The sequence below is a fragment of the Gorilla gorilla genome, chromosome 1, assembly GCF_029281585.2.
Source record: "Gorilla gorilla gorilla isolate KB3781 chromosome 1, NHGRI_mGorGor1-v2.1_pri, whole genome shotgun sequence".
NCBI lineage: Eukaryota > Metazoa > Chordata > Mammalia > Primates > Hominidae > Gorilla > Gorilla gorilla.
This window is the reverse complement of record NC_073224.2, coordinates 116,470,471-116,490,471: the sequence shown is the minus strand read 5'-3', so window position 1 is coordinate 116,490,471 and position 20,001 is coordinate 116,470,471. Positions and strand designations below refer to the sequence as shown.

General features: G+C 42.1%; 1 pseudogene; it reads left to right on the top strand.

Annotated features, from left to right (window-relative positions):
* Positions 1–20,001, top strand: part of LOC129523528 (neuroblastoma breakpoint family member 15-like) — a 48,411-nt pseudogene that overhangs the window by 3,495 nt on the left and 24,915 nt on the right.

Here is a 20,001-nt window from a genome sequence, read left to right as displayed (position 1 = left end):
TATGCCCGGCTAATTTTCTATTTTTTGTAGACAGGGTTTTCCTGTAGTGCCCAGACTGGTTTCAAACTCCTGGGCTCAAATGATCCTCCCACCTTGGCATCTCAAAGTGTTGGGATTACAGGCATAAGCCATCACCGCTGGCCATTTTAGTTTTAATAATTTTTATATTTTTCTAATTTAAAAGATTTACTAAAATCTCTTACAGCTATTATTTATGAATATAGTATTCATTGTTGTTATTATGATTATTTTGTATGTGTTCAATCTCATTGTCAACATAAACTCCTGGAAATTTGAGATTTTGTCTCTTTTATTCACCACTGTATTCTCAGTACTTGACCTTGCCTGGCATGAAACAGATATTGAATAAATATTTGTTAAATGAATGAATGAATGAACATACTAATACCATATTCAACAATCTCCAAGTGTCACAGTTTTCACCATCTAACAAATAAAATAGCCTGTATACAGCAGAGTCACAGTCAACCTGACATAAAAGGAAATGTCAATGAAAAACCTTTGTATGTGTTGCTGCTAAGATTTTGGGGCTTTTGTTACTGTAGCATAACCTAGCGAAAGCTCAGCGAGACAGCCTGTAGAATATACATGTACAGATAGACCAGATAGACCAGTAGATGAGATTCCAAAGAAGCATTAACTACACCCACACACTCTTAATTCCCTAACAGAAAGAATCGAATTCTTGTTCACTAAGATCTGCCTCAAGTATTACTTTGTGAAAACTTCCCTGGCTACTCAAGTATTTAGTCAGGACTCTTTATTTTTTTTCCCCCCAGGCTGGAGTTCAGTGGTGCCATCATAGCTCACTAACCTCTAATTCAAGGCTCAAGGAATCCTCCTGCCTCAGCCTTCCGAGTAGCTGAGACTACAAGTGTGTGCCACCATGCTGGGCCAATTTTTCATTTTTTATTTTCAGAGATGGGATCTTACTATGTTGCCGAGGCTGGTGAGGACTGTTGATTACATATGACAGGAACCCAAACAATTCTAGTTCCCCACCACCTTTCAACCTGCTCCTCCCTGGGTCTTCCCAGTCTCCGTAAACGGCAGCTCCATCCTTCAAGTTGCCGAAGCCCCAGATCTCAATATTAACCATGATTTCTCTCTTTTATCTCATAGGCAATCTGAAAGCAAATCCTGTTTAGATGCAGGCGAAGGTTCCTGGTGACCCAGGCTCTCACCTTACCGTCCCTTACCATCCTCCTGAGGGTGTCTGGAGCTTCAGTGCTGTGTGTTCTTGGCCTCCACGCTGGGGGTGCCACCAACTCCCACTGTCCAGGGCTTCCAGTGGACTCTCCGAGGTACTGATGTAGAAACTTCCCCATTTGGTGCACCAAGAGCAGCCTCACACGGTGTGGGCCAAATGAAGAGCTGCCAGATCCCACAGGTAAAAACCCTGAGGCATTGCCAGCTCGATGCAGTCAGAGAGTCCTTTTTCTATTATGACTCAGATGTGAAGGGAAGATGCCAAGGGCCCTAAACATCGCAGGGCCTTGCCTGGCATGAAACAGATACTGAATTAATATTTGTTAAGTGAATGAACAAATATTTACAGCGTGTGCCACCCTCGACCTGCAGTGCCGTGGTCAGGTGGAAGTGATTTTACTTCAGGAGAAGACAGTGTTCTCTCCAGGACTTTTCCTTAGTAGCTAGATCTGCATCCCACTCCTTGCTCTTCCCCTCTTACCCCCCATTCTCTGCCCCCACTTCCGTCTCTTGTTTCCACCCTGCCGTCCCCTTTCACCTGCTTTCTCCTCTTCAGCTTTCATGGCTCACCCCCTCCCTGTCCATCCGCATCCCCCAGGCTAAGGCCCTGCACTGTCCTGGGTGGGGAGATGTGTGTGGTTTTAGGCAGTGCCCTCTAGATGTGTCCAGGATGGGGAAACGTGGCTCAGTTGCCAGTATAATGGGTTAAAAGAGAGGCCACTTTTGAAGGCCGTTCCCATCTCCCATTCCAGAATCCAGTAGGAGTTAGAATTTATGGGCCACAGTGGAATTCTTGGTTCCCCAGGACCTTGTGGTGGACGCCTTCTTTCACTGAGCATTCATGGGGTGACTATTAGGTACCATGCCCTGCTCTGGGCTAGAGACCCCATAATGAGTAAATCTCAGGTCACTACCCCATGGAACCCACCACTGCAGGCATTGAGATGGGGAGAAAGAAAGGGGCATGGCCTGTTTGTATCCTTCTCACGTGGCCGTCCACCAGGTCCTGGGGGAGTGGGAGCCAGTGCAAGGAGGCAAGTCCAGTGAGAATGACAAATGGACCATGTCAGACCCAGGGGCTGAGGCCCCCACCTGCAGCCGGGCAGATCTGGAGTGGACAAGGAGCAGCAGGGAAGGTTGCGGCCTGGTGTTCTGGGATCCACTGTCTCATCTCATTCTTTTGGGCACCAGAACTTATCCAAAGACAAGACTCAGTGTCTCTGGCAACAGTGGGCCAGAGGAATAATGTGTTTCAGGAGGAAGAAGGGGTTGTACCCCATGGAAACAGTATATAGTTTTACAGTAGTGCGTCTCCAATAACTGGTTAGCGTGTTCCTGTTAATGGAAAATACTGGTGGTGTAAGTTCCCCTGGATGTTCTCATATTCATGTAAATTTGTTCATTTCCTTCCTTCCTTCCTTCCTTCCTTCCTTCCTTCCTTCCTTCCCTACTTCTCTCCCACTCTTTTTCTCTCTCTCTTTATTCTTTCCCTCCCTCCTTCCCTTCTGCCTTCCCTCCCTTCCTTTCTTCCTCCCTTCCTCCCTCCCTCCCTGCCTTCCTCCCTCCCTCCCTGCCTTCCTCCCTCCCTCCCTTTTTTTCTTCCTCTCTCCCTTCCTCCCTCCCTCCCTGCCTTCCTCCCTCCCTCCTTCCTTCCTTCCTTCCTTCCTCCCTTCCTCCCTCCCTCCCTCCTTCCTTCCCTCCCTCCATTCTTTCCTTTCTTCTTTTCTTTTTCTTTCTCTCTCATGCTCTCTTTCTTTCCTTTTTGTTCTACTTTTTTAAATAGACCACACTGCACTGAAATCTACATTACTTATCAAAACCTCTGGAGCTGCTTCTGTCTTGTAGGCAGGGAGCTCATCCTGTAGCCCTTAGGTCCTCCCAGCCTCCTCCTCCTCTGATTTGTGGGTGCCACTGGGGCAGCTGCTGAGTCTCAGTGGTTCCTAGTCATCACCAAGTTCTGCCCCCCTAGATGGTTTGCACCTGTCCTTACCAGAACCCTGCACTGTCTAGATGACTGAGGCTGCTTCTGCCTAACTGATCTGCTAGCTGTGTTCCAGGGGCACCCCAGGGTTAGAGGTAAATGGCACAGGCATTGAAATCTCCAACTGCTCTGACTCCAGGTTGGTGCACTTCAATGCCAAGTACTAACCACACAATAACAGGATGCCACCAAAACCTTGGTATGGGGCTGCTGCATCCTAATTAAAAAAAAGTAATAGATGTTATTTTTTAGAACAGTTCTAGGTTTACAGAAAAATGGAGTGGATAGTACAGAGAGTTCTCCTAGTCTCCCCTGTCCTCCAGCACACAGTTTCCCCTATTAGTATGTTGTATTAGTGTGGTCCATTCGTTACAATTGATGAACCTCTATTGATACATCATTATCAACTAAAGTCCATAGTTTACATTAGAGTTCATTCTTTGAGTTTCACAGATTATGGGTTTTGGCAATTATGTAATGTCCTAAATCCCCAATGCAGCATCATGCAAAATAGTTTCACTGCTGAAAATTCCCTGTACTTCACCATTTCATGCCTCCTCCTCTCCTCCACCCCTGACAACCACTCATTTTACTACTTCTACCTTTTTGACTTTCCAAGAATGTCCTAGAGTTGGAATTACAGTATGTTGGTTTCCAGACTGGCTTCTTTCTAGCATTATGTACTTTAAGTTCCCCCACATCTTTTCATGACTTGATAGCTTGTTTTGTAAAATCACTGAATCAGATTTCATTGTATGGCTACAACACAGTTTGTTTATTCATTCACTTGGTGAAAGACATCTTGGGTACTTCCAAGTTTTGACAATTATGATAAAATTGCTGCAAGTACTTATGTGCAGGATTTTGAATGAACTTAAGTTTTCCAAAGTGACTGTACACTTTTGATTTCCACTAGCTATGGAGAGTTCCGGTTGTTCCTCATCTTTGACAGCATTTGGTGTGTTCACCGTTTTGTGTTTTAGCCATTCTGATAGGTTTACAGTGATATCTCGTTGTTTTAATGTGCAATTCCCTGACAACAAATGATTTTGAGCATCTTTCTCATATGCTTATTTGCCATCTGTATATCTTATTAATGAGGTGTTCAGATCTTTCACCTTTTTTTTTTTTTTTTTTTTTGCTTTGTGTTGTTTAGTTCTCAGAATTCTTCATATATTTTGGACAGCAGTTTTTCCATCAGATTATTTTGTAAATATTTTCTGCCAGTCTGTGACTTGCTTTTTCCATTCTCTTAACAGTGTCTTTCACAGAACAGAAGTTTTTAATTTTAATGAGGCTCAACTTAATTTTTTTTCATTAGTAGATTGTGCTTTTGGTTTTGTATCTAAGAAGCCATCATTGAACCCAGGATCCCTCAGATTTTCTCCTATGTTGTCTCCTAGGATTCTTATGGTTTTGCACCTTACATTTACGTGTAAGATTTATTTTATAAAGGGTATAACATGCATACCTGGATTTATTTATTTTTTTGAATGTGGTTGTCCAGCTGTTCTAGCACCACTAGTTGGAAAGGCTATCTTTGCTGTTTTAAATTGTCTCTAAACCTCCATGGAAGATCAGTGGACTGTATGTAGGCCTGCTTCTGGGCTCCGTATTATTTTCCATGCATCTATATGTGTGTGTTTTCTCATTTCACCAACTTCACACTATTTGGGTTACTGTAGCTTAATGTAAGTCCTGAAGTTGGTAGTGCCAAACCTCAGGGAGTTTTTCTGAACTTCATCATGAGAACCTGGTTGAGATCATTGTAGTAAAACTTGGAAATGTGTGAGATTCCCCCTTAGTCTGGTCTTCAAGGAGTTTTTAATGTTCTAGCCAGGCTACCCTCAGCTTCTAGTAATCTGTCAATATCATTTAAGTGCTCCTCCCACTTGCTGTCCCCAGTAGCTTCTCTTCCCTGTGAGCTGTGACTCCTTGTGTGTTAGCTTGTGTTTCTCATTTTTAAGGTGGCAGTTTTCCCTGTGACCTCAATTCTCTGATCCACCCTAGAAGGGTTGACTTTCAGTTTGTTCAGCTTTTTTCTAGCTGTGAGGACAAGTGATGACTGCCTAGCTCTTTCCATGTTGAAATAGAAACCCAAAAGTTTGTTTAAAGAATTACTTGTTATAAAAGTCCCCCATTGTTAATGTACAACTCAATGATGTAAGTTGATTTATCGAATTGTGCAGCCATCAGCAGAGTTCTACTTCAGCATATTTTGTCACTTCCCAAATTCCCTTGAACCTGTTTGTAGTCATTTCCTAATCCCTGGTCCCCATGACTGGGTCTGAATAGAATAAATATTTGGAAAGCAGACTTCATTATATTTACATTTTCCTGTGTTTGGGACTTTATATAGTGGACTATTGTGTTCGTTTTGTGACAAGTAGAGAAGAGATTGCATTCTAGGGATGGTTTTTGGGGGAACATAATAGTAGTCCTGTTTATGGCTCTCCTTGAATTGGTTCATCTGTGCTGGTGACTGGTATTTGTTACCAAACCTTGTCTGGTGAGCACAAGAAAAGGAATTTTTTAAAATCTGCTATTAAAATTGAGATGATACATTTTCACATAATAATATTTGGAGTTAAGTAGTGAACCATCTTTATTTTATTTTATCTTTTTTTTTTGGAGATGGAGTTGTTTCTCTTTTCCTTGGGCTCGAATGCAATGGCGCCATCTCAGCTCACTGCAACCTCCACCTCCTGAGTTCAAGTGATTCTCCTGCCTCAGCCTCCTGAATAGCTGGGATTACAGGCGCCTGCCACCACACCTAGCTAATTTTTGTATTTTTGGCAGAGACAGGGTTTCTTCATGTTGGCCAGGTTGGTCTCTAACTCTTGACCTGAAGTGATCCACCTGCCTTGGCCTCTCAAAGTGCTAGGATTACAGACATGAGCCATGGCCTGACCTGAACTGTGGGGAAAAGAAAGATCAGATTGTTACTGTGTCTGTGTAGGAAAAAGTAGACATAAGAGACTCCATTTTGTTCTGTACTAAGAAAAATTCTTTTGCCTTCAGACGCTGTTAATCTGTAACCCTACCCCCAACCCTGTGCTCCCTAAGACATGGGCTGTGTCAACTCAGGGTTAAATGGATTAAGGGCTGTTCAGGGTGTGCTTTGTTAAACAAATGCTTGAAGGCAGCATGCTTGTTAAGAGTCATCACCACTCCCTAATCTCAAGTACCCAGAGACACACTACGCTGCGGAAGACTGCAGGGACCTCTGCCTAGGAAAGCCAGGTATTGTCCAAGGTTTCTCCCCATGTGATAGTCTGAAATACAGCCTCGTGGGAAGGGAAAGACCTGACTGTCCCCCAGCCCGACACCCATAAAGGGTCTGTGCTGAGGAGGATTAGTAAAAGAGGAAGGAAGGCCTCTTTGCAGTTGAGATAAGAGGAAGGCATCTGTCTCCTGCTTGTCCCTGGGCAATGGAATGTCTCAGTGTAAAGCCAGATTGTATATTCCATCTACTGAGATAGGAGAAAACCGCCTTAGGACTGGAGGTGGGACATGCTGGCAGCAATACTGCTCTTTAAGGCATTGAGATGTTTATGTATATGCACATCAAAAGCACAGCACTTTTTTCTTTAGCTTGTTTATGATGCAGAGACATTTGTTCACGTGTTTACCTGCTGATCTACTCTCCACTGTTATCCTATTGTCTTGCCACATCCCCCTCTCTGGAAACGCCCGATAATGATCAATAAATACTAAGGGAACTCAGAGGCCAGTGCCGGCATGGGTCCTCCGTATGCTGAACGCCGGTCCCCTGGGCCCATTTTTCTTTCTCTATACTTTGTCTCTGTGTCTCTTTCTTTTCCAAGTCTCTCCTTCCACCTAACGAGAAACGCCCACAGGTGTGGAGGGGCAACCCATCCCTTCACTGAACCATTTTTATTCTTTCAGAAATGTGATTGATAACAGTAAAGCCACACTCCTCAAGTGCCTGAAATAGCCCTCATTGTCTTCTTCAGGTGGCAAGGGCTCTGGAACAGCCACATAAAGGTGAGGGCAATATTTTTACTGTAGTTCTTTCATTGATTGGTTGATTGATTTTTTTTCTCTTAGAGGGTTAGCATACATTTATGTGAAATTGAAATTCAAGAGGAGAGACAGGCACCTGTACTAGTTTTCTCTTACTGCCTATTATCACATTACCACAAACCAGTGGTTTGAAACCACAGAAGTCTGGAATGAAGTGGCCGGGTTCTCTGATAGAGTCATGTGAGGCTAAAATCCGGGAATGGGCTGGCTGTGTTTTTTTCCTAGAGCTCAAGCTATTTTTCCAGGTTCACTACAGATAATGAAAGAGTTCCTATTCTTGTTTGTGGGGGACGGAGGGCCCTTTTTCTGTGCTGGCTGTCAGCGGGGAGACACTCTACTCTGACTCCAGAGGCCACGTGCTTTCCTCCTTACCTGTCTGTTTCATCTTTCAACCAATAACAACTCATGGAGTCCTTCTCAAGCTCCCACCTTCTCTGACTTCATCTTCTCCAACCAGCCACACAAAGCTCTGTCATGTATGGAGTGATGTGATTAGATCCAGTTCATGCGGTAACCTCACCATCTTAAAGTCATATAACTGGCATATAACAACATAATCACAGGAATGGTGTCTCATCACCTTAAGAGGCTTTAGAAACAAGGGTGTGGCATGTTTGGGGACCATTTCAGAAATTCCATCTACCACAGTAGGACACTCACATTCCCCCATCTGCAAAGTGCATTTACCCTCTCCCCTGAGGTTTCCAGATTTCATGTCATTAAAGCATTAGTTCAACATGAAAAATGTCATGTAGACCACATCAGATCAAAAGTTTAAAATCCCATCTAAAACATCCACACCAGGTGTGAATGAGGCTTCCGAGAGTGTCCATTAAGTGCAGATCCTTGACATAATTCCCTTACCTCTGTCAACCTGTGAAACTGAACAAACAGCTTATCTGCCCCTAATGTGAAATAATGGGACAGACATAGAATAACAACTACAGTGATTGTAGTTCAAAATGAGGGAACATGGAGGGGATAAAGAAGTCACTAACCCAAAATAGTTTGGAAATGGAGCTGGACAAAATCCAGCAGGAGTTTCTTAGTTAGGATCCACAGCCTGGGACTGACCCTCTGTCCTGTGGGTCTTTGCCTCTGGGCTCTCTGCTCTGCATTTCTTGAAACCATTATTATTTATCATTTTTCTCACACTCTTTTGTGTATGGCTCCTATTGCACTCAAAATGTTTTTGAGGTTCATCCATGTTGTTTTGTGTGTCAAAAATTTGTTCCTTTAGCCATTCCATGGAATGAACATATCACAGTTTATTGATCCATTCTTGTATTGATAGATATTTGAATGTTTCCAGTTTTTCCTATTATGAATAAAACTGCTATGAACATTCTTGTATAAATCATTTTCTGGACATATGTTTTAATTTCTCTTGGATAAATGCTTAGGAATTACTGAGTCATAGAATAGGTAGTTGTTTAGTTCTGTAAGAACATGCCAGACATTTTTTCCCAAAGTGTTTATACTATTGTACATTCCAACCATTAATGTATGAAGGTGAGAAAGCTTTTGCTACTTCCAAAGAGGCCTCTCTATATACATGTAATTTTTTCTAACTGGAGACAGGCTGATGACTTCAGGGACATGAGCATGGGATACCTGTCATCACCACCACCATAAAGTTGGGATTCAGGAAGGAGGTTAATCATATAAAGAATCCTGTGACCAGTATGAGCTTCTCTCAGGCCACACAGGGCACTCAAGTGAACAGGGCATGGGGGCCCTGGGGTCATGGTAAGAAAGTGTCTCATTGGTAAAACCTTTTCCTCTGGGGAGGTAAATAAATTATTTGTTTCTTCTTGGTAGCCCTTGAAGATAAGGATGGTCAAACAAAATAATACCATACCTGGAGAAACTCAGATCTTGCTAAGATTTACTGGTTGGGAATCCAAAGTTAATGCCAAGAAGCAGCCGCCAGTTGAGATCAAATGTGAGCCTACGGATCAAGGTGCGTACTCAAACACAGAGAGCTTTCTGAAAGATGCTACCAGTAGTTTTTCCAAGGCAGAGATGGGTCCTTTATTTTTCTCTCTAATCTAGCCCATATGCTTAGCTGAGTTTTCTTCATATCACTTTAAATGATGATGTCCCTTGTTCAACAATTTTCTAAACATTCTTTAGATAATAATTTTATGGGCATTCTTTATTGCATTAGGCTTAAATTTAATGCATCTTAAGGTTTTATTGCAAAATATTGCCTTGTTTCCTTTTTAAGATGATACAATTTATAATATGCAAATTTGCTGTCTGTCCCCTCCGTTTATGTACATAGAAAATGAGCAAACAGGTGGCCATGAAACAGATGGTCATAGAATTGGTTCAGTGCTTGTGAGTGCAGCAACCCAAGAGTGTCTTATCTGAAATACCACCAGGAATGTCTGCACACAGTAGACAAAGGTTTTTCAACTGGACACCTTAGGATACATGCTTCCAAAAACAAAGTAGCCAAAAAGAAACCAGAGTCACAGAATATCAGAGCCAGAGGAACATTTGGAGGTAATTCAGTACCTCCTCCTTTTCAACCTACAGGGGAGATAGTGGAAGAGAAGCAGGGATGGGTCTGCCTTCTGTGCCCACAATTCATTGGAGATTGTTGTGGTGAAGAATTTCTTTTATGATGAAGGAGAAATAAACTCCCATCAGCTTTAATTCAGGCAGGTTTATTGAAAAGGTGAAGAAGCATCTTGCAGAAGCAAAGCATGGCTGAGGCTTGTGGGCTCTGTCTGGACAAATGAGCAGCCGACAGTGGCTGATGCTGCCCCTGACTCTGGGGCCGTGTGGTCTGTGGTTCTCTGTGAGCATCTCTTCTATTCTCTTGCACCTTCCCTCAGCCTGGCAGTCTCTGTGTACTCTTCAACCCATAATTGAGCGAGGCTGTACCAGCCCCAATGCCATGTAGAACTTTATGTCAAATTAGAAAGGCATGAAATAAACTAGCCCTTTATAATACAACTGTTGGAACAACAGTTGAAAATAACAATATCTTGACTCCTGGTTGAGTGCTTTACGCTGAGCTTTCTTTTTTGAATATGAGCACAGACTTGGGGATATTAGTGTCACCTGGCGTTATTAGCTAGTATTCTCCTTTTGTTTCCCCATAACATCCCCTCCTCCTTCCCACAGATCCACTCTCCACTCATTTCCATCCTGTCTTATGCCACTTTCGGCTTGTCCCTTCTAGAATGCATCCCTGGCTCCCCTGTGTGCACACTTCTAGTTAGGTTTAGCAATGGGGGCACCCGATGGAGCCTGGAAGTGAGAGGAAGGTGAGGTCCATATTTCTTCCCTCTCCCTCCCTGCTCTGGCACTGAGTATCTGGCAATAGCTGCATCTGTCTATTACTTCAGTGGCCACTCTTCCACAGCCCCAATTCTCAGTGGGTCCCATAGCATTATTTACCTTTGTTCCTTTAGCTCCCACCAAGGAAGACCCAGAGGCATTCTCCTCACCAAGGCATTAAGAAATGCATGGGTGAGGGGAACAGCGGTGTGCATGTAAAGGTCCTGTGGCACCTCTCCTCTGCAGGCTGGAGGTCATGGCGGGAGATGCTGCATGGAATTGCCCTCCCTGCTGTCAGAACAACAGGGTTCTGGAAGAGTAGAGGACAGGCCGTGGGACTTGGCTGTCTAGAGACAAGGTGGGAGGGATTTCCTTGAGAGGCAGGGACATGTGGTGGTTACTAATCATTGTGAGGTGTCTGGGATGTAATGGATGGGAAATCTACTAAGAAGTCAACTTATGTAATAATTAGAAAAGCTCTAGTTCTGAGGACAGAGACCTGTTGGAGTCACCATAGTGGGAATTTATGACCTGGCATCCAGTTCAGATACCTGGAGCTTCTTGACTGAGGGGAGATTGGATCCCTTGGGGAAGAGTGAAGCCTTCAATGCTGCCACAAGTGTGCTCCGCCCACCTCAGCCTCCCAAAGTGCTGGGATTACAGGCGTGAGCCACCATGCCTGGCCTCTTTTTTATATTTAAACGATTTTGATATATAAAACGATTTTGAGTGAAATAATATTTGTTGTTTTAAAAAGTTAATATTAACCACTCTCCATCATATATTGAAATTAACTTAAGATGTGAAAGTTAAAATTAGAAACCTTGTAAAGGAAAAATAGGAAATAGTTTCATGAACTTGACACAGGAAAATATTTCTTAGACTAGATACTGTAGCACTCACCCACAATAAGAAATCAAGCGAATTGCACTTCATTTTTAAAAAGCTTCTCCTTATTATGTTGTTGTTTAACAACTTAAACGCTATCTCTAGACCAGGAATAATTATTTGCTATATAATACAGCAAAAAATATGTATGTATACATGGACTCATTCAAAATATATAAATAACTCCTATTACAAAGAAATTGACAAACAGCCCAGTATATCAATGAATATAAAAATTTGAGAAGATATTTTCCATAAGAAGATATCTAAATGAACATTAGGCATGAGAAAACCAAATTTTAGGATATCACTACACACCTGGCATAGTTTAAAAGACTGAAAATATTAAGTGTGTGGGAATGTAGAGCAACTGGAAATGGCCTACATCTTTCATAGAAATGTAAAACAATACAAATACTTTGCAAAACTCTGTCCAACATTTTCTACCCATTCACCAAGCAACTCCATCCCTAGCTATAGATACGCAGGAAAATAAGTATGTATCTTCACAGAAATAATTGTATGAGAATATTCATAGTTACTTATGCACAGTAGTTATCAAGTAAACCTGTCTCCCATCAGAAAAATGGATATCAAATTGTGTGATAATCATACAATCAATAGGATATTACTTGGCCAAAACAAAATGAAACAAGGGAAAAACACAATCAGACAAATTACTGGCATATATACCACCTGAGTAAAGAGAAGTTGGCTGGGCGCGGTGGCTCACACCTGTAATCCCAGCACTTTGGGAGGCCGAGGCGGCAGATCACGAGGTCAGGAGATCGAGACCATCCTGGCTAACACAGTGAAACCCCATCTCTACTAAAAATAACAAAAAAAAAAAAAAAAAAAGAAAAAAGAAAAATTAGCTGGGCGTGGTGGCGGGCGCCTGTATTCCCAGCTACTTGGGAGTCTGAGGCAGGAGAATAGCGTGAACCTGGGAGGCAGAGCTTGCAGTGAGCCTAGATCGCATCACTGCACTCCAGCCTGGGCGACAGAGCGAGACTCTGTCTCAAAAAAAAAAAAAAAAAGTCAAAACAAGAGAACATACTAAATGATTCCATTTTTTTATTTTTTTGAGACGGACTCTCACTCTGTCCCCCAGGCTGGAGTGCAGTGGCACGATCTTGGCTCTGCCTCCCAGGTTCAAGAAATTTTCCCTGCCTCAGCCTCCCAAGTAGCTGGGATTACAGGCACCTGCCACCATGCCTGACTAATTTTTGTATTTTCAGTAGAGACAGGGTTTTGCCATGTTGGCCAGGCTGGTCTTGAACTCCTGACCTCATGTGATCTGCCCGTCTCAGCCTCGCAAAGTCTTGGGATTACAGGCGTGAGCCACCGGGCCCGGCCAAAATGATTCCATTTTTATGAAGCACACGAATAGGCAAAATTAATCTATGGTGGCTGCTATAGTTTAAATATTGGTCCCCTCCAAATCACATGTTTAAATGTGGTCCCCAGTATTTGAGGTGGGATTAATGGGAGGTGTTTGGGTCATGGGAGTGGGTCCCTCATGAATAGATTAATCCCCACCCTGGGAGAAGGTAGTGGATTCTCACTCTCTTACTTCCTGTAGGAGCTAGTTATTAAAAAGTGCCTCTCATCTTTACTCTCTTTTGCTTCCTCTCTCACCATATGATCTCTGCACACACTGGTTCCTTTTCACCTTCTGCTGCAAGTGGAAGCAGCCTCAGGCCCTCTTCAGGAGCAGATGCAGGTGCCATGCTTCTTGTGCAGCCTGCAGAACTCTAAGCAAAATGCACCTCTTTTCTTTATAAATTACCCAGCCTCTGGTATTCCTTTCCAGCAACACAAAGGGACTAAGGCAGTGACAACATTCAGAATATACTCTTCATTTGAGGGATGAGTATTGACTGGCAAGGACCACATCAGAACTTTGTGGCATGGGGGAAAATGTCCTCCATCTTTAACTGGGTGTTATTGTACAATGTAGAGTTATATTAAAATTTCTCAAGCTGTACCTTTAGGTTTTTGCAGTATACACTATGTAAATTATACCTCAGTGAAGAACTGTTAGCATACAACAAAGAGAGAGAAAACAAACACTCAAAAATGTGAAAATTGACAGAAAATAGGCAGCAAATATTTAGCATATAAATAAGAGGGATCCGTTGAGAAGAAACCAAAAGTAACGGAATAGAACAAAGACAAAAAAGTATAATAAAGTTTTAAATTTCAAAGTTTGAAATGATATTAAAGTGGCACACAGTTTCCTTGGGAAAATCAAGTGAGAACCACAAACTCTGAGACTAATTCCAGCAAAAGTATGTAAATCAGTTTGATCTAATGGTGCACAGTTAGGTTTGAAGGCCAAAAGGAACGGATATCTAATTCTTACTCCTCTCCTCACTAGTTTTGTGACCTAGGGAAATTTTGCAATCTTTCTGAGTTTGTTTTCTCATCAGGAGCAGGATAATACCTAAGTAACAGGATAGTTGGTAGTTTTTTTTTTTTTTTTTTTTTCTGAGATGGGAGTCTCACTCTGTCACCCAGGCTGGAGTGCAGTGGCTCGATCTCGGCTCACTGCAAGCTCTGCCTCCTGGGTTCACCCCATTCTCCTGCCTCAGCCTCTGAAGTAGCTGGGACTACAGGTGCCCGCCACCACACCCAGCTAATTTTTTGTATTTTTAGTAGAGATGAGGTTTCACCCTGTTAGCCAGGATGGTCTCAATCTCCTGACCTCATGATCCGCCCGCCTCGGCCTCCCAAAGTGCTGGGATTACAGGCGTGAGCCACCGTGTCCGGCCAGTACATTGATTTAAATATAATTGCATGGCAGTTTACATGAACCATAATTGTTAAGAATATATTTACATTGAACTCTCCTTTATCAACATTAAAATTGTAGACAAACAACAATTGACAAAGAATAGACAAAATGTTCTAACATAAATATTCTTCCTTTGTTTCTGGAAAGAAGTCACACATACAGTAAAAATAGAGAGAACCTAGTTCATTTTGAACAATCTTCCCCAAACCCTGAAACAGGTCTGCTTTCTAACACCAGAGATGTCTTGAATGAGTCCCACCCCTTCAGTCCGCTCTCTCTGGAATAGACTGAGGAAGTTTGCTCCAGCCTTAGAACAGCATGGGCTGGCAAGCGTGCTCAGAGAGGCTCTCAACTTCAACTCTAAAGTCCCTGAGGAATATGTGCAACTGGGTCGAGTTAAGGCCAAGCTGAACTACATGACCAGGGCTCTCACCGGCGCCAAAGTCAGTGGAAGGATATCAGTCCCCAGAGCTCTGTCACAAGCCATGGGATGCTCCATGGAGGGGTGGTGAGCATATGAATAACAATCAGGAGAAACGTCGGTAATGGACAGAAGGCACAAATAAACAATGTCTGCCCTCCAGTGAAACCCAGGAAAGTTCTCATTCAAAAAACTATGTCTTGAAGAAAACATAGGTACAAATCTTTGTGACTTTGGATTAGACATTTTTTAAGTAGGCACAAACAACCCAAAAATAGATAGATAAATGGACTTCACTAAAATAAAAAACTTATATGCTTCAAAGGATAATGTCAAGGAAGTGAAAAGATAATCCACATAATGGGAGAACTATTTCCAAATTGTGTATTTGACATGGGTCTAGTACCTAGAGTATATAAGGAATTCACATAACTGAGCAATAAATGACAAACAACCAAATTTAACAATGGGAAAAAATCTGTGAGTAGAGGTTTCTCTAAAGCAAACACACAAATGGCCAAGAAGCACATGCAAAGATGTTCGATGTTTTTCATCATTAGGAAAATGTAAATTTAAATCAAAATGAGATACCACTTCACACCCACTAGTATGACTTAAGAAAAAATAAAAACACATGTTTGGAAAGTTATGGAGAATATGGAATTCTCATATATTACTAGTGGGAATGTAAAATGGCATAGCCATTGAAGTTGGTAAACAGTGTGTAAGTTCCTCAAAAAGTTAAACATAAAAGAAAGTTAAACATAAAGTGACATGATGCAGCAATTGCACTCCTAGGTTTATAACCAGGAAAATGAAAAACAGATGTTCATTCAAAAAAGATGTACAAAGCTGTTCATAGCAGCATTATTCATAATGGTTAAAAAGTGGAAACATCTTAAACCACCATCAGTTGATGAATAAACAAAATGTGGTATAATCATATGGTGGAATAGTATTTGGCCATAAAAAAGTTGAAGTATTGATGCAGGCTAAAAAGGATGAAACTTGAGAACAAAATGCTGAGAAGCAGATGCAAAATGCCACACTTTGTTATCCCATATAGAGGAAGTGCCCAGAACAAGTACATCTATATATAGAGAAAGTAGATTAGTGGTTGTCAGAGACTGCAAGAAGGGAGGAATTGGAGAGTGACTGCCCATAGGTACAGGCATGCTTTTTGACATTATGAAAATATTCTGGAATTAGGTAGTGGTGATGGTTGCAGAACTTTTGGAATATGGTAAAAGACACTGAAATATATGCTTAAAAATGGTGATTTTTGTGATATATGAATTATACTATAGAAATAATAATAACAGTAATAAAGCAAGGTGTCTTTCCACATCTCCATGCCTTGTATTTTCATTAAAAAAAAAAAAAAAAAAGCATTTCAGGGCCAGGCTCAGTGGTTTACTCCTGTAATCCCAGCACTTTTGGAGGCCTAGGTGGGAGGATCGCTTGAGGCCAGAAGTTCAAAACCAGCCTGAGCAACATAGCAAGACCTTGTCTCCATGAAAAATAAAAAATTAGCCAGAAATGGTGATGTGTGCCTAGAGTTCCAATTACTTGGAAAGCTGAGGCAGGAGGATCGCTTGAGCCTAGTTCAAGGTTGCAGTGATCTATAATCACCACTGCACTCCAGCCTGGGTGACAGAACAAGACCCTGTCTCAAAAAAAAAAAAAAAAAAAGGCATCTCACTTTAATAGTAAGAGGCCAGAATATGATGCTGGCAGCATGTTGTGAGGAAATGTATGAGATGAAAGAAGTTAAATTCCAGTTCTCCTTTTTTCAGAAATGAGGTATAGGGGAGAGAAACACGTACTTGGAAAGAATTGACCCAGCTGAATTGGAAAATGTGGGAAGGGGATGGGGAAGAGGCTGCTCCACCTGAGATCTGGCTCCAGGACTTACAGCAAGGGGAACTTGGGCAAGTTACAGACTCTCTATGCCTCAGTTTCTTCATCAGCAAAACAGAATCATCCCATAAACTATAAGGTCGATGGTATCAGTGGGTCCCCAAACTGACTGCACATCTGAGTCATGTTAACAAACACATTCCAGGCCCCACCTGAGCCCTCTGAATCAGAATCCCTGCAAGGAGGACGATGAACTTGAATTTGCACTGACTTTCCCAGCTGTTTCTTACTCTGATCAACTTGGGGGTAGGACCCATTGAGCTGCATCACATCATTCCAAAGCCAAAACACAACAGCAGGACAAGAATATTTTCAAGGCAGTCTCTAAAGCAGAGGAGAAACTGTTGAGGGAACCTAGAAGTAAAGGAGATCTGGCTTGCTGGGCTCCATTTGAACTTTGAGTACAACAGAGACATGAGCCCTTTGGGACACATGCCTGAGGTAGTGACAGTCCAACTTTGGAAGAGTGGAAGCCCTAGTTTCAAATTCAAGCAGCTTTGAGTAGAAATTAAGTTTACCTCTTTTTTCACAGCAACATGGCCAATCTTTCCTAAGCTGCTCAGCTTACAAGAAAAGGAATCATACTGCTAAGAATTCAAACTTCAGCAGTCATAGGTAAGTAAGGAAGTCTTATAAACCTATTCTAGCCACCTGACCAGAAACCTGAAATTTAGCAGGTTCTTTCAGTTTCAGGACAGTTGTGTTCACTAGATCAGAGGCATTGAGACATGAAGAACAGACCCTTAAAAAGGGAAAGTGTTCCCTTCAGTTTGAGGACATCACTGGAACATTAGGGAAGTGGGAACACAGCTGCTCACTCTACAGTGTGGGTTGCCTTTGTGTCTGGAATGTGTCTGACGTCCTGATCCCTGTGCACATTTCAGGGAGCCTTGGGAGGACCCTGAATCACTGATGGAATTGGGCAGTGCATGGAGATGGCTCAGCAGGACGAGGGTAAATGCAGGGGCAAGTCCAGGTCATACTGAGAGACAATGAGTGGCGCTGATGGGGACAAAGATAAAATCAAAAGTTTGTGCTTCATCTTCAAAAACTCAAGCTGATAACAAACTTGGCCTGATGAGAAATAATATTTTTCTATTTACATGAGAATTTAATCTCAAAACAGAAATCAGAAAAATATGAAGTCCAGGGCATAAAACCTAAACTGTTGCTTATAGTTATTCTTTCTAAATAGAGCAAAGTGTAAAATCTTCTCCATAAGACATACATTGTGGTTATAAAAAGGCAAAAGTCTTAGTGAGAATCATTGGTATTCCATAGAAGAGTGAATTAAACACAGCCAAGGGAAGACCCACGTCTCATACTTCTCTTGTATATTCCAAAGTTCCAGGGAAATTCCAGGTGATAGAGGTTATTTCCCATACTGTTAAAGCAAGGTTTCAGACACTTCTGAATTTTGGTCCCAGTACTCTAGAAGGGCACACCTCTGTCCTGGAAAATAAAACAGGAATGAATACTCTTCCCATGATCCATTCTGGTCATTCTTCCAGCATCACAAAAACCAAAAAATGGAAATATGGCCAAATACGTGATTAGCTGTCCCCCATCTTCAGGTTTCTTATCTGTTACTTATAGATAATAGCATTACCTTAAGGATTAGGATGAAGATACAATGTCCAAATATAAACACAGTTTTGAGCAAAATGTCTTGTACGAATTGGTCAATGAATAATTACTAAATATGTGAATATTTACTGGATTGTATGGATCCTATGAATAATTACTGAATAATTATTGTGATTGCTTTTATTGGCAGTGCTGAAAACTCATCCCTTTGTGACCTCAAGTAACCCATGACACTTTGTGAACCTGCAGTTTTTTCATTTAGAAACTTGACAGATTTTCATTCTGACACAGAATGTCAGGTCTCCCAGACCCTAGAAAATACATTGACTTAAAGCCTTTGATACATCTCAAAGCAGTATCCTTACAGTGTCACCGGAAGATGGTGCGGGCTGCAGAGAGGGATGCTTTCAAATGGGATTAACCAGTCCTCCTTCTTTCACTTCCACATGAATGCTGGGCTGCCCAGGGTCAACCCACTGCACCCTCAACTCAGGCAAGTCCAGCAGCCAATCTTAGGAGACCTGGGCTACAGAACAGTCTCTCAAGTTCCAGGCTCACAAAACCTAGGTGGGGATGAAAGCTGAGAAAGCGAAGAGGTGGTTCAGGGGATCACTCTTTCCTACTTGTTCCTCTCACCTCAAACTCACCTTCTACTGCACAGCAACACTGAGGATCGCCAACCAACCCTGACCATAACCTTGATCTTGCCATGTTCTGTTAGTGGAATGCAACCCAAAATCAATCGTGTTAGGTCATCTCAACAAAATACATATCAAACCATATTCCATAAGAACTGCTCGTGGCCCAGTTCTTTTCAGTATATGGGGAAACAAAATGGAAACAACAAAATAGCATCAGGTTTACAAAACTTTCCAAGATAGATGGTCACACATTTTTTCAGGAGACCTCTATATAAATGGCTTTGATCACTTGATACCTTGAAAAGAGGTCTTGTGGCACTAGAATGACATCTATAAGTGACAAGTATAAAATGTAGTGCTCAGTGACATTAAAAAACAAATCAACCCACATAGAGGAAGAGCTTTGGACGTAGGGATGTCAAACTGGTCTAGAATGTAATGAAAACCCAAGAAGGTGCCCCAGTAAGAAAGAAGAAATCAACCTAACAATGGGATGCAGTAGCAAGAATACTGAGACAGGAAAGAAAACATTTTTAAAAAATGAATTATTCATTCACTTTCTAGTGGATACAGAAAAAACTGCAGAAGACCCGGAGGATATTAGGGCAGGCTAAAAGTTTGATATCTTACAGCTGTGGAAAAGCCTTAAGCTCTGTTTTAACTGAGAGCAGGTGGGGTGACTTCATGACTACCATTAAGAAAATATAACCTGTTGGGAAACTGTTTCTGCCTTGATGATGTTGTACAGACAAGAGATAAACAGTGAGGAATATGCTTAGATGTACTGGGAAAGACACGGGTCTGTGGCATTGTCACAAGGGTACCCGAATACTGAGAGTGAATGCTGAAGGAATGATCCTCATTGGTGGTGACCCTCAGGTGCGACTAGGGTGCCTGTGTTTCAGCAAAGCCTGGGCAATTGGAATGCAGGGCTCCTAAGATTCCATGACACCCCCACCTTCTAATTCTGTTATTGCAACTGCAGACGGTTAACTGGCACGCTGGCCACAATCTACCTCACTCTTATCAGAGTCTGAGCTACAGGCAGTGCTTTCAGCTCTGAGTTCAGGCACCTCGAACCTTGTTTTTGTGGTGAAGGATCCTAAAGTGCTGTGGGGAGTGATCACATTTTTCACAACAGTAAGTTAAGAATTTCAGTTACTGACATCCCTCAGTCCTGATTAAACCTATTTGA